The 16,120-nt window shown below is 38.4% G+C and overlaps 1 protein-coding gene across 1 annotated transcript in view; it reads left to right on the top strand.

Annotated features, from left to right (window-relative positions):
* Positions 1–16,120, top strand: part of LOC311304609 (vascular cell adhesion protein 1) — a 660,847-nt gene that overhangs the window by 573,371 nt on the left and 71,356 nt on the right. The window lies entirely within an intron of this gene.

Genomic DNA, 16,120 nt, shown 5'->3' with positions numbered 1-16,120 from the left:
GATAGATAGATAGATAGATAGATAGATAGATAGATAGATAGATAGATAGATATTTGTATTTATAAATAACACTACATTTATAAGTTTGGGGAACCATGCACCTTGCACTTTCTTTTTCTTTTCTTTTTTTGTATTGAGTAAACTAACCCTTTAAAGCAAATGGCTTGAGGAAGCTACAACTTGTCTGGACTAACCAAATGCAGACTAAAAATCTTTATGCAATACTTGCACAACTTACAGCAATTATCAATGTACCAAGTTGTGCAAACAGACTTGGCTCAGATCTGAGGGTGCATATGCCCCCCTGAATGGCCATGATGCCTTTGTACATACTGTACATGCATTTTGTTTTTGAGGGGTCACAAGGTTGAGTGGCTTTAAAAGGTGGAACATCATGGTGCTCTGCTATGTGGGAAACGAGAGAGGGAATAGTTTCAGGTCTGTTAGGGATAATTGGACTGCATCCCTCAGCTGGAACCCGTGATGACTGTGTGTGCAAAAAGAGGGGAGTTTGCTGGGCCTTGGTGCTGGGGTAAGTCTGGTTCCCATTAGACCAGAGGCCCGGGGGTCGGTTTGTTTGCACAGGCAGAATGTCCCACAGGAGAGAGGGGGCAGGCCACAGCGGCTCCACAACACTGGGCTACGTAACAGAGAAAATCAGCTGCAAAGTCTTTATGGTCCACAACCTATCCACCCTTTCCCCTGTCCTGGTAAGAAAAGAACTTCAAAATCCCCTCAGAACTGTTTAAGAGTGTTCACTGTTTTTGGTTATTTGTGTAAATTCAGCCATGTGTTATTGAGCGCACATGTTTTGAGTGATGTGTCATTCACTGTTGAATCTTGCCCATTACTAATCGCCTTCTCGAAGTTTAATCTGCATGTGAGGACAAGTTATGGTTCACAAGGGCTTGGCTTCTACAATGCGTCAGTTGAAGGTTCTTCTATTATCCCTGTGGAAACACATACACCTTACGTAGGCCTAAATCTGAATCACGCAAACACCTTCAATTAAAATCAACCTCAGCCTTCCTGGACGTCCAGACGCATCTAGTCATCCATCCCTCTTTCATCCTTTGTGTCTGGAGCTGCTGTCATCACCTTTTTTGTCCCATCAGTGAGGCATACCAGAGCTGGTAAAGGGGAGCAGGAGCTCTGCTGATTACAGGCAGTTAAGTGGACACGGCACCATGGCCATGGACCGACACTAATGGCTAAAAGAATATGGTCTGTTTTTGAAGGGGTTTGACATTGACACCTCTGTGGCAATATGGCCAGGGCTATAAAAAGCTTTACAGACCGTAACACTGAAGATACTAGACACACTAGAGTTTGAGGGGGCAATTTCAGACAGGGAGCGTGTAAAGGCGTCCAGTTCCCCTCTCAGAAGAGGGGTGGAGGGCTCTCGGCCTCACCCCCAATTCCTCTGTCACAGGGGGAGGCTGATTTATAGAGTCGAGAGCTCCACTTCAACTTTTCCTGGAATCTGGAGTCTTTTTGGAGGCGCGTGGGGACGCTTAGAGTGTGAGCACACACTGGAGGAAGAGGGAGGCCATATTTCTTTTTGGCCATTAAATCAATTGATTCCCAGATGTGTGAGAGTTTATTGAGGCCTACTGACTGCACAACAGCCTCCTGCCCACTGTTTTCAGTTACATACCCACTGTTTCCTGATGGATCCATTTTCCTCACCGAGTTAAGCCTAGAAGAGTCAAAGGGATTGTTATTTGAGATCGGATATCCTAAGTGTAAACTCTGACATGCCTAAGGCAGTGACCCATAGTAGTGCAGAAAGCCAGAAAGGGCGAGGTAAAGGTCTTTGCGGTGAAAGGTTTGCTTGTTTAAAGAGTGACCATTATATTCTCCTGAGTTGGAGTCATTTGTTTTAAGAACATAAGGAGTCAGCCACCCTTGAGACAGAAAAGCAGGATGAGTCGGATGTTTTTGAAGGACAAAGATACTTGTTTTTGGGATCACTTTGCAGTTGTGTGTTAGTGACACTACACTTACAAAATAGTACACCTGGGTAGTCCTATTAGTTTTTTAACATGGTGGGGTAATACCATCAAAGAACCACCATGGTACTTTTTTGTAATGTTAAGACATACGAACAACTGCTTTGTGTCATGCTCCGTCCTTTGAGTTTCTCAGGCAAAAGAAGAAGAAAATATTATTGTCAGCATCCACGCCAATGCATGACGCAACAAAATAACAATCCCCCATTTTTAATCACCCACAGTCAGTAATCTAAGGCGTTCCTCTGTTTCAACATGGACTCTCAGCCCATTTGCAACAATCTGCTTTCAGTTAGCACCAGCACAGACAACCCTGTCAGGATTCCTATGCGAGATGATTAACAGCAGTCTTCTGCGGGGCTATCAAGTAATGGTGTTCCTCAATTTATGAACCATTCTTCTCAGCAGCTGCAACATGCCAAACTCAAACTTTTAGATAAACTTTGGAATTTACTCAGCATAACTCATCAGTAGATGGTCACAAAGGAGCTTGTGTTATGACATAAACACAAGACACACGCAGACACATAAACACAGAGATGTAGCCAACAGACAAAGAACGTCAAGACTGAAATTAAAACAAGACCTGAGAAGACTGGGCTGATGTAGTTGTTACCCCTTGTTTTTCAATTCACCCTTCCTAAACCTGCCAGATGTGGAAACTCCCAATAGTCTACAGGGATTAGTGCTCTGCCTCTTTTCCCTGTGTACACTTTGAGTCATCAACAATGATCATCATTTAACCCAGTCCTGGATTTTGTGCATAAAGATTCTGTCAAGGTCATTTATTTCACTTTAGATTGTGTAGCACATCCATGCACACTCTAAAAAATGCTATGTTAATTAACTTTTTTATGTTAACAGGTCCCACGTAACTAGGTTAGCTTGGATTCATGTAACATTATTTATTTCAATTAACTTAAAGGGGTGGTTCGGGATTTTTTGACATCGCACCTAATTTTTAAGTCAGCCTGGTTGTAATTCATCAGTGGAGACATTTTTTTTTTAAATTATCCAGTCCTTATATTTGGATAGTTAGCCGATGCTAGGCTAGCGCGAGTCAATGGTATATGTTAGCCAGCCATTAAAAACCGTTTTACCCACTCCACAGTGCACCAAACGCAAATCAATTATAACACTAGACTATCAATGTATATGTCCGTTGAGAGAATAATGTTAGAAATCAAACTTACCTTTCATCACATTGCATTAGTTATAATTTGTTCCCTGTAACCATAAGCCTTGTCTACAGCAGCAGCAGAGTGATATTGATTACCTAGGCAACCGAGTGAGCTTCTGTTCTGTGTTTACTTTTTGCCGCATTACTAACCGGAGCAAAGTAAAATTCCGCAGCTGCTGAGAAACTAGTTCCTTTGGGATCATTGAGATGAAAGGTAAGTTTGATTTCTAACATTATTCTCTCAACGGACATTTGCATCGATAGTCTAGTGTTATAATTGATTTGCGTTTAGTGCACTGTGGAGTGGGTAAAACGGTTTTTAATGGCTGGCTAACATATACCATTGACTCGCGCTAGCCTAGCATCGGCTAACTATCCAAATATAAGGACTGGATAATTTTAAAAAAAAAATGTCTCCACTGATGAATAACAACCAGGCTGACTTAAAAATGAGGTCCGATGTCAAAAATCCCGAACCACCCCTTTAAGTTAATTACATAAGGTTAATCCAATGCCTTTTAGTTGAATAAGGTTAACAGTCTTAATTTTGTAATCCAACTGCATTATTTGTTTTGGCTGAATGTAAAAATAAATTTTTTAGGATAACTGAACTTAATTACCTTAATTGTTTTGGACAAAACCTGGTTACGTGGGACCTGTTGACATAAAAATGTTAGGCTAATTAAAGCCAACTGTTACCATAAAAAAGTTAATTAAAGCCAACATAGCATTTTTTAGAGTGTAGTGATAACTATATAGTTGCAACGTTGTTGCATAAATAGTATTGCATGTCAAGTCAAGTCTTCTTTATAACACTTTCTACCATACAAATTCAAAACAGCTTTACAGTGATACAATAGTGTCGATAAACAATAGTGTCTATATTTAGCTGAAGTCAGTTCAGTGTTGATTCACTTTCAGTTCAATAACTGTAAAATTATGACTCAATTATGAAATACATTAAATTCAGCTATAAGCAGCTGTACAGCAGATAATAGTGTCGTTATTCGCTTTGAGTCAGTTCAATAAGAGTGTAGATGTAGCAAAATTAGTCAATTATGGAACCAAGTCGAATCAGCTCTGCAGAAAAAAGTGGTGTCATTTTGCAGCTCAATTCAGCTCATATGTTTTGCTCTCATCCAATAGTGTCAGTGCAGTCAAATCAATAACATTACTGAATATTAAGTGTCCCTGACTAAGCAAACCAAAGACAGTGGCAAGAAACTCTAGGCCTGGCTATGTGGTTGATAAAACGAACTGGGCAGTTTTAACTTGGTTTAACTGTAACGGTTTTAATTATGGTTTGCTAGGACATTGATTGCATTGTGGTTGATGACAGGTAATTGCTACAGTGTTATGAGTGGTTACTTACTTTCCCAGTTCTATGGATTTTTTCCACCAAAGCAATAGTAATCAAGATGGCCTTAGCAAGCACCACTAACTAAAGTTTGGTATGATTTGCAAGTCATCATGACATCTTGGTCATAGGCTATAGCAATCAGGACAGACATCTCTAGATGACACTATGGTCCTTTCAAATATTTAACTGTACAAACAAATGGCTGCACGTTTAACTCATCTGTCATAATCTCCTCAAACATGAGGAATGTTGCCACAATCTAAATGTTAGTGAGGAGAAGGGCTTTGGTGAAAGCTGATGTTGTCCACTCTTCCATATGTCAAAACAGAGCAATTGCAAGTTAGCTTTTCAGTTTTATGTGGAACCTTGCTACCAAATGTTCAGATATTAAACTTTCCCCCAAACACTGGCAATCATTTTGACTTCAATAGCTGGTGTTATTGCTCTGTTGATTGAATCTGGCCAATGAGTTTTTTTTAGTTTTGATTGGCTGTGGTCTGTGAAGTCATATTCTAGTTATGGTCCAGCTGTAACAACATCAGCAAACTTTTCCAGAGCTGTGTCCACTCCCTGCTACACATAATTCAGCCTTCACACAAAGTATTTTTGAAAGTGCAAAGATCTTTTTACAATCACACTGACTATATTCTTAGATACTCTAAAACCCTAAAAGAAGAAGTATGATACTACTGACTGAATTCTGAATAGTACCAAATAAAGATGCCTTTACCGATTTGTGGGCTTATCCAAGTTATCTGGAAGTGCATTTGCCCTCAGGAAATACTTCATGACTTATTGTGTAAAAACAAAAGCATGCTGTACACAAACCCACTATGGTGCATTAGAACTTTCTTCAAGTATCTGCACTAAAACACCACAGGGAATATAGTTGGCAGAATTAGTCACATCTCTGTCTGACTGTCTGGACCCTGGAGGTCTTCAGAGTGTAGACAGGGTTGTTGGAAGCTCTGTCAGGATAGTGTGACATTTAGAGCCCAGACATCACGTTGTCTCCTATCGGTGCCTTTGTTATTTTATGATACTTACATTAGTCTACATTGCAAGACTCAAAGAAGTTTTATTGGTATGCTAAAAAGGGGGTTTACACTTGCAAAGTATTACTAAACATTTTATACACTAGCACACACACATTATTAAAGGAAAAGTTTAAAATCTCAATCATGTTCTCACTCTCATGACGTTTCAAACCAGCTTCATGACATTCTTTCTTCTTTGTAACACAAAAGGAGAAATTCCAAAGAATGTGCTGGTCACTCTTTCTGTAAAATTATAAGGAAGTGAGACTGAAATTTTCAAGCTTCAAAAGGGACAAAAATAGTAACCAAAAGTAGTTTTGTTTTGCTGGAAAGCTCCAGTTCCAATTAATTGTAGCTGTAGTGTTACTATAAGTTATTTGATGAGTAGCCTTGTCAATATTTATGTATTTTAAGTTTTTTTGCAAAGTGTGCAGCTCATCTTCACAATGATCTCTTGTTTTAATATGTGTCCCTGGACCCCAAAACCAGTCACATAGGTCAATTTTTTTTAAATTAAGATTTATGCATCATCTGAAAACTGAATAAATAAGCTTTCCAATGATGTACGGTTTGTTAGGATATGATAATATTTGGCCGAGATACAACTATTTGAACATCTGGAATCTGAGGGTGCAAAAAAATCGAAACATTGAGAAAATCGCCTTTTAAATTCTCCATTTATGTTCGCGATTGTGCTGCATTGACTCACAAAAAGAAATGTTTTATATATTTACGGTAGGAAATTTACAAAATATCTTCATGGAACATGATCTTTACTTAATATCCTAATGATTTTTGGCATAAAAGAAAAATCGATAATTTTGACCCATACAATGTATTGTTGGTTATTGCCACAAATACACCCGTGCGACTTATGACTGGTTTTGTGATCCAGGGTCGCATATGACTTCTAACTTTGACATCCGTTTCTAATGTTAAAACTGATCACACTTTAGATTGTGTTAGATTGTAAATTTGTGCATAGTGAAGAAATGCTAAGCAGACAGCATTGACTTTTTTTTGCAACCCAGGCTTATTGAAAGACGTAGGCCTACCCGTGGTGACATTTCTAAAAATGTAGGCTGCTTTGCCTCTTGGACGTGTTGGGATGCTTTCAAAGTGAAAATTCCAGTGAGTGGCACTAAAAGCACGATTAGTTTTTATTTTAAACAGATGAACATGAATCTGGCAACGTTTTTTTTTTTTTTTACATTGGTTGTACGACGTACTAGCTGCGTATTGCGGAAGTTCTGAATTGTAATGAGTGATGATGAGTGGTGCTATGTTTAAAGCTCTATCACATTTGAAAATAACGTACCACACTAAACCGTAACCTGACAATGTTAATAAAAGCAAACGTGACATAAAAACGCATTTGCTGAAGCAACCATGGCATTTCAGCTAGCTTCTACAAGTCTTTGAGCTCTTTTGTCATGTCTTGCGTTTCACAGGTCTTGTAGCTACCTGCATTTTCTATCAGAAAAGCAACACATATGTGACCCTGGATCACAAAACCAGTCATGTCGCACGGGTATATTTGTGGCAATAGCCAACAATACATTGAATGGGTCAAAATCATGTAAAAATCACGTTCCATGAAGATATTTTGTACATTTCCTGCCGTAAATATATAAAACATTTATTTTTGTGAGTGAATGCAGTACAACTTTAAAGGCGATTTTCTCAGTGTTTACATTTTTTGGACCCTCAGATTCCAGATTTTCAAATAGTCCTAACTAAGCTTATTTATTCAGCTTTCAGATGATGTAGAAACCTCATTTGCAGAAAATTGACCCATGTGACCCATGTGGGTTTTGTGGCCCAGAGTCAAATATACAATCTGGTTATGCGCTGCAAACGTCAAAATGTATTAGTTAGCAAATCATGGTAAAAGTGTTTTGTGGTCATAACATAGTATTTTCATGAGCACATGAAAATAAGTCTTTATTAATCAATAATCTACCCCTGTAATCATAAATTTGTGTGAAAATGAATAAAAGTTGTTGCTGTTTTAAATCCTCCGGTGTTCATTTCAGATGGAAACAGATGTATTTATTGGTAGATTTTTTGGAGTTTTGTGGGAAGAGGCATGTTTTTCAATGAGCCTGCGTTGTTGTTGTTGTTGTTTTTTGCCTGCTTAGTTCATTATGACATTTTCACAATGTAGGTCCTCCAACAGAGAGAATTGTGCTGACAAGTAAAATTCATCTTACTTTAATGAGATTACATCAATTTCATTTGAACTATTTTGTGAGTAATAATCCACTCTTGTTTATCAAGTCAAGTCAACTTTTTTTATATAGTGCTACTGCTTTATACAATACAGATTATTTCAAAGCATCTTTACAGTAACGATGCTTTCCCTTTACTCAAAAACGTATAAAATAACACTTATTGTTTCAATCCGGGGAATTACAAGTCCACTGTCCAGTTTCAGTTGTTCAATACAAATGCAAACAGACTAATCATAATGAAATACAATTCTGACAATGTACAAGAACTGTGTTGCTGCAGTGAATTTTTATTAAGTATTAGGCATATATCATGTTTTGAGTGCATATTCCACAAGATAGCTTGATCAGGCAGTCAGATATTCCAAAACTATATACTTAATTCAGGAACTGAACAATGTGCACAGTATGTCAAGTGTATATTTTCTGTACTGATTTGCCAATTGAGCTATAATTTCTTTACTGCAGCCTTCGGTTATAATGGTGCCATTTAACATCAAGCTTGTTTGACGTAATTGCAGGTGTGTGTGTGTGTGTGTGTGTATGTAGAAGTTGGGGGCCACAGAGTGAAGATGGCCAACATCAACAGACACAGAATAAAGCCTCTGTACTGGGCTGAGTCATATCCCCCGCTATCAGATGACCCCTGACATTGACCTCTGACTTTGAGCTCTGCCCTCAGGGCAGCTTGAGTGAAGGCCAGTGCAATTCAGCAAAAGGTACAATGTGAGCATCTGTTTTTGTACACAGAATATTTTATATTTCAAGAGTTGAATTATTAAAAAACGCATCTCCGTGAGATCTTCGTGTCTGGCAGTTCTGGATTCCGCTGTTATATGCATGACCTGCTCTATGAAAGCCTGTTTCACCCTCTACTGATCCACCTAACTGCATTTCCTCCTCTCCCGTCTCCTCCTGCACGCGCACAACTTTGCGTTCAGCTGTTCCCTCATTTCCTTTCCCAACCCTCTTTGATTCTCTACTCCATCACTTCTTTTTTCTTTCTCTGACCTTTCTGGAGTTCTGGGTCAAATTGCACGACTGCTTTGCAGCTATGCCTCAGTTTGCATGCTGCCGTGCTTCATTAAAACAGCTAAACATTTTTTGGTGCGTGGTGCATCTGGGTTCAGTTTGACCAAATTTGCCACTCAAAGAACCTTTTGATTCTCAGAAATGTCATTTTACCTTCTGAGAAAAATGTGTCCCACTGGGAGCATGTTAGATTACTCTGTTGAGGCTGAAGTGATTCCTAATGGTAATCCATGTAGAGAGGCCACATGAGGATCTCCATTATAGATCATTTGTTTGCAAGATCAAAGGGGTCAAGAGCGCTCCATATGTTAGGTACATGCTGTGAACATGATCTTGCTTGGAGTGCAATCGCCCTTGGGCACCTTTGCTTATGGATAGTGAGTGTAGTGCAAATCCATATGGACAGACTGGAAATTTGCATGAGATATTTTGATTTCTCTAATACCTAAACACCCTGCTGAATAAAAACAGTTTCGAGCAGCATCAGTGTTGTTGCTGGTCCCAGCTGGTTTCTGCTTTTTTGTTATGGTTGGTTGGTGACTATAATCTAGCAATATCTTGTGTTCTTTCCGTCAGACATAGTCCCAACTTTAACATCTTAAGGTTGTGTAAAGATGAAGCATGTTAGCATGACAGAATGTTGACCACAAACCAACATTATGTTCCACTCAGAATGGAATTGAGAATGTTTTTTGGAATTGAATTGTGATTGAGGAATTGAACTGAGGAAGTAATATTAGACTGAGAATTCAAATGTTCCTTGATCCTTTGACAGTTAAGAGTTCGTTTTACTATAAAAATACCCTGTAAGTTCCAAAAACTGCTTTTATTGAAACCAAGGCCAGCAAACGACAGGATCTAAAAAGTGGAGACGTGTGATGTCACAGGGCAGCTTTGGCCCCGCCCACTGAACAGTGACATGAGAACAAGAAAAGATCGATAAAGAATCATATCCTTCCAAACGATCCTAATGCTAGTAGGGTTTCTTTCAATGTGAATGTCTCAGCAGTGTTTTTGTTTGTATTCTGTGTATTTCACTGTGGATTATTTGGTAAATTTCGGTGCAGGCTTGGCAAACGATATGGATCTGCCAGCAACACCACAAACATGTAAGTAGTCATGTTTATTCTAATGCCTGATCTGTGATCAGTGATTTCTGATGTAATTATTGAAGTTCTGACAGATTATCTCTCAAAATATCGTTCAGTACTGTTTATGCATCAGTAAATCAAGCCAGTCAACTTCACGTCTTTTCTCTTAGTAGGATGAAAATAATCTTATTTAAACTGAGATTAAATTATACAAAGAAAGCATCAAAGAATGCTCCCTTTCCAATTGCCCAAGCTGTCAATCAAACAGCGCAAGTTTATCTGGACACTTGCCAAAACTTGTTGAAATCAATCATCACAAAATCATGATGCTGTTACAATGTACTGTACAACGAAGCTCTTATTGCATTTATGCCTATCGTGTTTGCATTGTTATTTGGTGAAAGCCAGAGGTGTAAAGTCCAGGTTCAGAAATTAAAAGTCCTCCTCAGTAGCTATTGTTCCAATCACCTGGATTTGCTAATTAGCACCGTTTTTCAGCCTGGAGATTTGGCTTTTTTCATTCGTGAGAGTGCCGAAATTGCGTTTCAATGATAAGATCTTTTCATACGTGATCAACAGACTGTCTGTCATCTGCTCAATGCTCATCACTGCAACCTTTCATGTGATGGGAATAGATCATTATGATCAATACTTTTCACGATTCCTTAATCTCGATAGCTGTTATAGTAAAAACGTAGTAAAAGTTTTAGAGAGAGTTCCACGTGTAATACTAGCTATTTCATATGCAAACATGTCAGCCAATCACAGCAGTGGGTCTCACAGCAGACACGCCCCTTAAAACAGAGCGTTCAAATCAGAGGCCAAAATCAGGCTTGGAAAAATGCCTTTTATTTATAAATTATAACAATTTTTGATGTTAAAATCATACTAACATTATAAGGGCACCCCAGGAAACATTATAACATAATTAAATAATCCAGTCCATGACCCCTTTAAAGACATGCGTATAACTGCAATTAATGTATAACTGATTTTACAATATAATGAATAAAAGGAAAAAAAAAAACATTTAACTTAATTAACTAATACAGGTGGCTAAAGTAGATTTATAACACATTTAAAATAAAAAGACTAAAATAGGAATGTTGTTACAGGACCATCAAAGATGATGATCCAGGAACACGTCCTACGTTTTAAAAATTACAGTCACTGAAAACTTGGCAGCATGGTGAAGTGAGTTGTCAAAGGAAGTCTTGCTAGATGTGTTAGTTAAGAAGCCTGGTGGGAAAACCAGCACCCATGCTGGGAACCAGCATCCAAAACACAACATATGCTGGCGAGCAGCTATGCAGGTCTTTTCACAGGAACTAGACTCAAGTACCTTCTTCTGATCCAGCACAAGTCAGATAACCAATGTGATAGTGAATGTCTGTCAGAGTTAGGTTTCCAAGCCAAAGGGGCCAAAGTACTGATGGCTGCCATATGGTTACAGGTCAAAACAACAGATTTTGTCAAGATAAAGTATCAGCAAAAAAGATGGTGTCCCTTTCCCCATCCCGTATGTCTTTTGTTGCATTACTTATTCCTCAAACTGGTACAAACCGGCCTTCTTGTACTTTTCACACGTTTTAAATCCCAGATACGATCAACAGCAAGTCTTGACTGGCTGGGACTTCAAAATCCTAGCTAAATCACATTATAGGACTCGTATTACCATACAAATGACCGGCCCTCTTAGGGAAAACATGGTCTTCTCAGCAAAGTAGTTAATAAAGAAAAGCGTAAAAATGGACTTGTGGATTAGTATTGTGTTGTATTAAGGACACTTGAGCACCCCTCTGTAAATAAAGGCCTAATCTCCAGGAAGCCAGAAAACCCACTCCCTATTCCTCTTGACGCCCCCCCCCCCCCGGTGGAGCACTTTTTGGGCCTTACATGCCCTTATGTTTGTCTATATCTGCCCTGAGTTACAAACAAGTATGATCACATAATTAAACCCAATGTAAACATAATACAGGCGCACACATACTCAAACAGCACACAGTTTGGAGCATGGGAACCAACTTCTGTCCTCCTCTATAATAATATAGTAAAGTCAACTACATCCCTGTGAGGAAAGATTGAAATAATGATTGTTTTATACAATGGTTTAGATGCAGTCACTGAAATAAGAATGAAAACAGCATGGTGAACTGTTGATAAAGAAGAGGCATCACCTGCTAGATCAGTTTGTTCATTCTCCCATGGACAAACAATCTGGAAAACATCCTGAATGCAGCTGTGCAAAACCATTAAATGGTGTAAGCACCGTTCCACAAAAAACAAAGCTGGTCTTATAAAAAGGAAAATGAGCAGGTGATAAAAGGTATGAGCGAAGGGGGGCGTGAGGGATTTTAACCTGTGAGCTCTGTTAGACATGTGGCGCGACTGACACTTAAGCCTCTAATGGATGATTAGGAGGAAGAAGAGATCAGCCATCTTGACTCCAGGTGCCATTATTTACTTTTTCAGTAACGGCTGAAGGGGAAGAAGTGGAAGAACAGACACCTCACCATAGTGAGTGTTTCTGTGTAAAAAAAACAAAAAAAACATGGTGTCTAACTGTCCACAAAGTCTGTTGGTAAGATAAAGCCATGATAGATTTGGTGGCCTTGCAAGGCAAGTGCTAGCTTAAGCATTTCCTTTCTAGGATTCACTCCATTTTAGCTAAACAATGAATAGTAGGATATAGTTTATTAGCATTTTATGATTATTTGGGTTAAAGGGATAGTTCACCCAAAATTTTGAATTCAGTCATTAATTACTCACCCTCACGTCGTTCCAAACCTGTAAGACCTTCGTTCATCTTCAGAACACAGATGAAAATCTTTTTGATGAAATCTGAGAGCTTTCTGCCCCATCCATTGACAGCCTACGCAACTACCACTTTCAAATCCCAGAAAGGTAGTAAAGACATCATTACAGTAATCCATGTGACTCCAGTGCTTTAACCTCAATCTTATGAAGTGACGCGAGTGCTTTGTTTGTGAAAACTTAACATAATTTACCACTTTATTTACAAAATATTAATCTCAAATGCGCGTTCACGAGAACACCACGACGCATGCATGTTGTGTTTAACAAGAGAGCGGATGTTGTTACGTGAATGCGAGTCTGAGATTAATATTTTGGAATGAGGGTTTTTGAGGGTGAGTAATTAATGACAGAATTTTAGTTTTTGGGTAAACTATCCCTTTAAGGATGCTATTTATACTTATTTCATTTAAATACTTTTTTAATTGAATTATGCCAGTTTAATGTAAAGAGACAACTATATGGTCAATGCTATGATAAGACTACATTGCAAATTCTTTTTAGAGTTTTGCACGCTAAATAGACTTGTATGCCAAATGTCACTTATGAAACACTCTTACACACTGAATACTCTAATGTGTAAAAGAAAAAGTGTAAACATTGTGGCTTTTTCTGCACTTTAGACATTGCCAAAGCAATGTTGACAGCAATATTCTCTCAAGCATGCAATGCCATGCTGCAAATTGAACAAATCAATGAGCGTGACTGTAAACTCATCATAAGACATCAGACTCACTGGATCACACGACTGTAGACCACATGACAGAGAGAGAATCTTCTGATGTTCTAAAAATATAAATCTGTGATGATGACGGAAAAAAGAGGAAGGGTATATGTCAATGCGCAAATGCTGGAGGTTCCCGCTCTAATGAGAGGAAATGAAATATGAGCACAGTTCTGTTTTTTTGTTATTGCCTACATTCTTTTTATTTAGTACACACACACACACACACATATATATATATATGTACATACCGGTACGCACAGTATACCAGTGTCTACTGGTCAGAGACCTTTAAAAGAAAAATAATGTAGGTGTGAAATACAGAACTGTTTACAGTGATGACCGTTAGCACATACCAATACCAGATATATGTAAAGGTTAAAGTACAATCAGCTGATCATTATAATCACACTGCATCAATGTCCTGATCACTCTGTCTGGGTTTATTTTACAAAAATGAATGGCCGGCTGGCTGTACATTATCCACTTCTTACAACAACAATACAGTAGTAACATAACTGGACTTGAAATATTGATTTGAGTTTGATGTGGGAAGAGACCGCATATGAGATACAAGATACTAACACAGCAAAGCTAATTATTTGGCATAATGGTCAATTATAAAGTATAGATTATACAAAAATATCTGACTTCAGAATGTTGCAATTGACCAATCAGAATCAAGTATTGGGGGCAAATTTTGTAGCGTGTGTGTATACTGTATTTATTAGTATTTGTAACAATCTGCTGTTGTACAATGACAATAATAAAGCAAATGAATTATTTTTGGAACCAAAATGTTGTCTTATTACACTTAATATTTTTCTCAGTATAGACACTTAATATTTTTAATAGATAGATATATAGATGTCACATTTATATATAGACAAGTGTGTTTGATATGTTAATACTTTAGGAAAGGTTCCCTTGCAAGGGCATCATCATATTTAGTGGTAATAAATTCTACTAATTTCTTATTTGAAATTCTTTACAAAATAATAATATTCTACATCTTAATATTAAGAATCGTGTAGAATAGTGAGGAATCATGCCTGCTTTTGCAACTACTAAATCACATATTAAAATATGAAATAATTCCTATTTGTTCTAAATTAAACATATTTTAATTCAGAATGACAGAGGATATGCCCTTTTCATTTTCAAACTTTAAACAGGAAGTAAAGACTTTGCCTACGTTAGAAACCATCTAAAATTAGCAGCATCCTCTCAAAGCAGCGAGCGAGACCACATGCATCAAGCCCCCGTGAGAAAGACAGTGACACAAATGTGGCATTTCACAAAAATGTTTGATGTCCCTAAATAATGCCTGAAGCATTGAAGGGAAAATACTAGCAATGAAAATGATTCTGAATAACAAAGTTGTTCTCCTTTAGCTAGAGGAACTCACAATGACCGCTAACGTCTGTCCTATGGAGGGTGAGGCGCTTGCAAAAGACGATGGCATAAACCACATCAAAACGGAACTTCTTCGGGTAAAACCTGATGGTGGAAACCAGAGTGTGGCAAACCAAAATACAGAGCATGTGTGAGATGGGTTCCTGAGGTGAGTACCAGGAACATTCATAGATCTTCCTGGTGGTGGTGGAAAGGACTGGGGGTGGTCAAAACAGCTGCCAGATGTGGAGGAGTCCCAGGAGCCCTGTCACATTCTCACACACAATGCACGGCTTGTGAAGTCACCACAGGAAGTGAGGTCAGGGTTCCTGACCCCTCCTCTGAGCTGACAGAAATGTAGAGTTCAAACCGGAGTCTCTTGGACTTTTGTAAGATGCATCAATCTGTTCGTCAAAGTATATGGCATCTAACTGTTCTAGATGGGTGTGAATTTAACATTTGAGTATTTACATCTCAAAACGGTGAAATCAGCCCACACAATGCTGCTTAAAATGAGACAGGAACGACTTGGAGGTGGATGTGTCGTTATCCAGGATGACTCACTGATTTCCATACACGCTCGAGGGGCTTATCTACTCAACAGAATGAAATTAAACACATGGTCCTTATTAATGTCTTTTATTCCTGGGTTCTTGATGCCAGAAAGCTTGAATTTAAAAGTAGTGTTCAATGAAACAAATCTCGTATGATTCATACCTGCCTTCCCTGTGTGAACACGATACAACATAACCCCAATGGCAAACAAGCCTAGACCAAACGGCACACACCTGAGGCTAAACGTGTTCATCAAGACAAAAAAAAAAAAATTATACTGGCAGATATCAACGCATACATCAGTGATGATAGGAAAAAGGAGAAGAAAAAAATAAACCGTTGAAGCGAGCGTATTCTAGTGAATCAGCAAAGGTGTTTAACACATGTATGAGCAGATGTCAAACGAGACGTATAATTTTCCCCTGACCACATGAAGTCTCGGTATTAGGGTGGTATAGCTCACTGAAACAAGATGATTTGAATGTTGATTGTAAACTCATCAGCTGAAGGGCACTGAGGGTGTGTAATGTGTAAAGAAACCAAGTGTAATTTCCTGCTTCAAAACATTCTCATGAGGTGCCAAGTGCAAAATGCATCTGGTTGTTCAGGCCACAGACATAAACATCAGCATTCAGAAGTTTGGGAATCCCACAATCTACAATTATGGAAGTGAAAAATGACAAAGGGCA

This window comes from Rutilus rutilus (assembly GCF_951802725.1).
Source record: "Rutilus rutilus genome assembly, chromosome: 1".
Lineage (NCBI taxonomy): Eukaryota > Metazoa > Chordata > Actinopteri > Cypriniformes > Leuciscidae > Rutilus > Rutilus rutilus.
The sequence above is the reverse complement of the archived record's forward strand: the minus strand, read 5'-3'. Positions and strand labels throughout refer to the sequence as shown.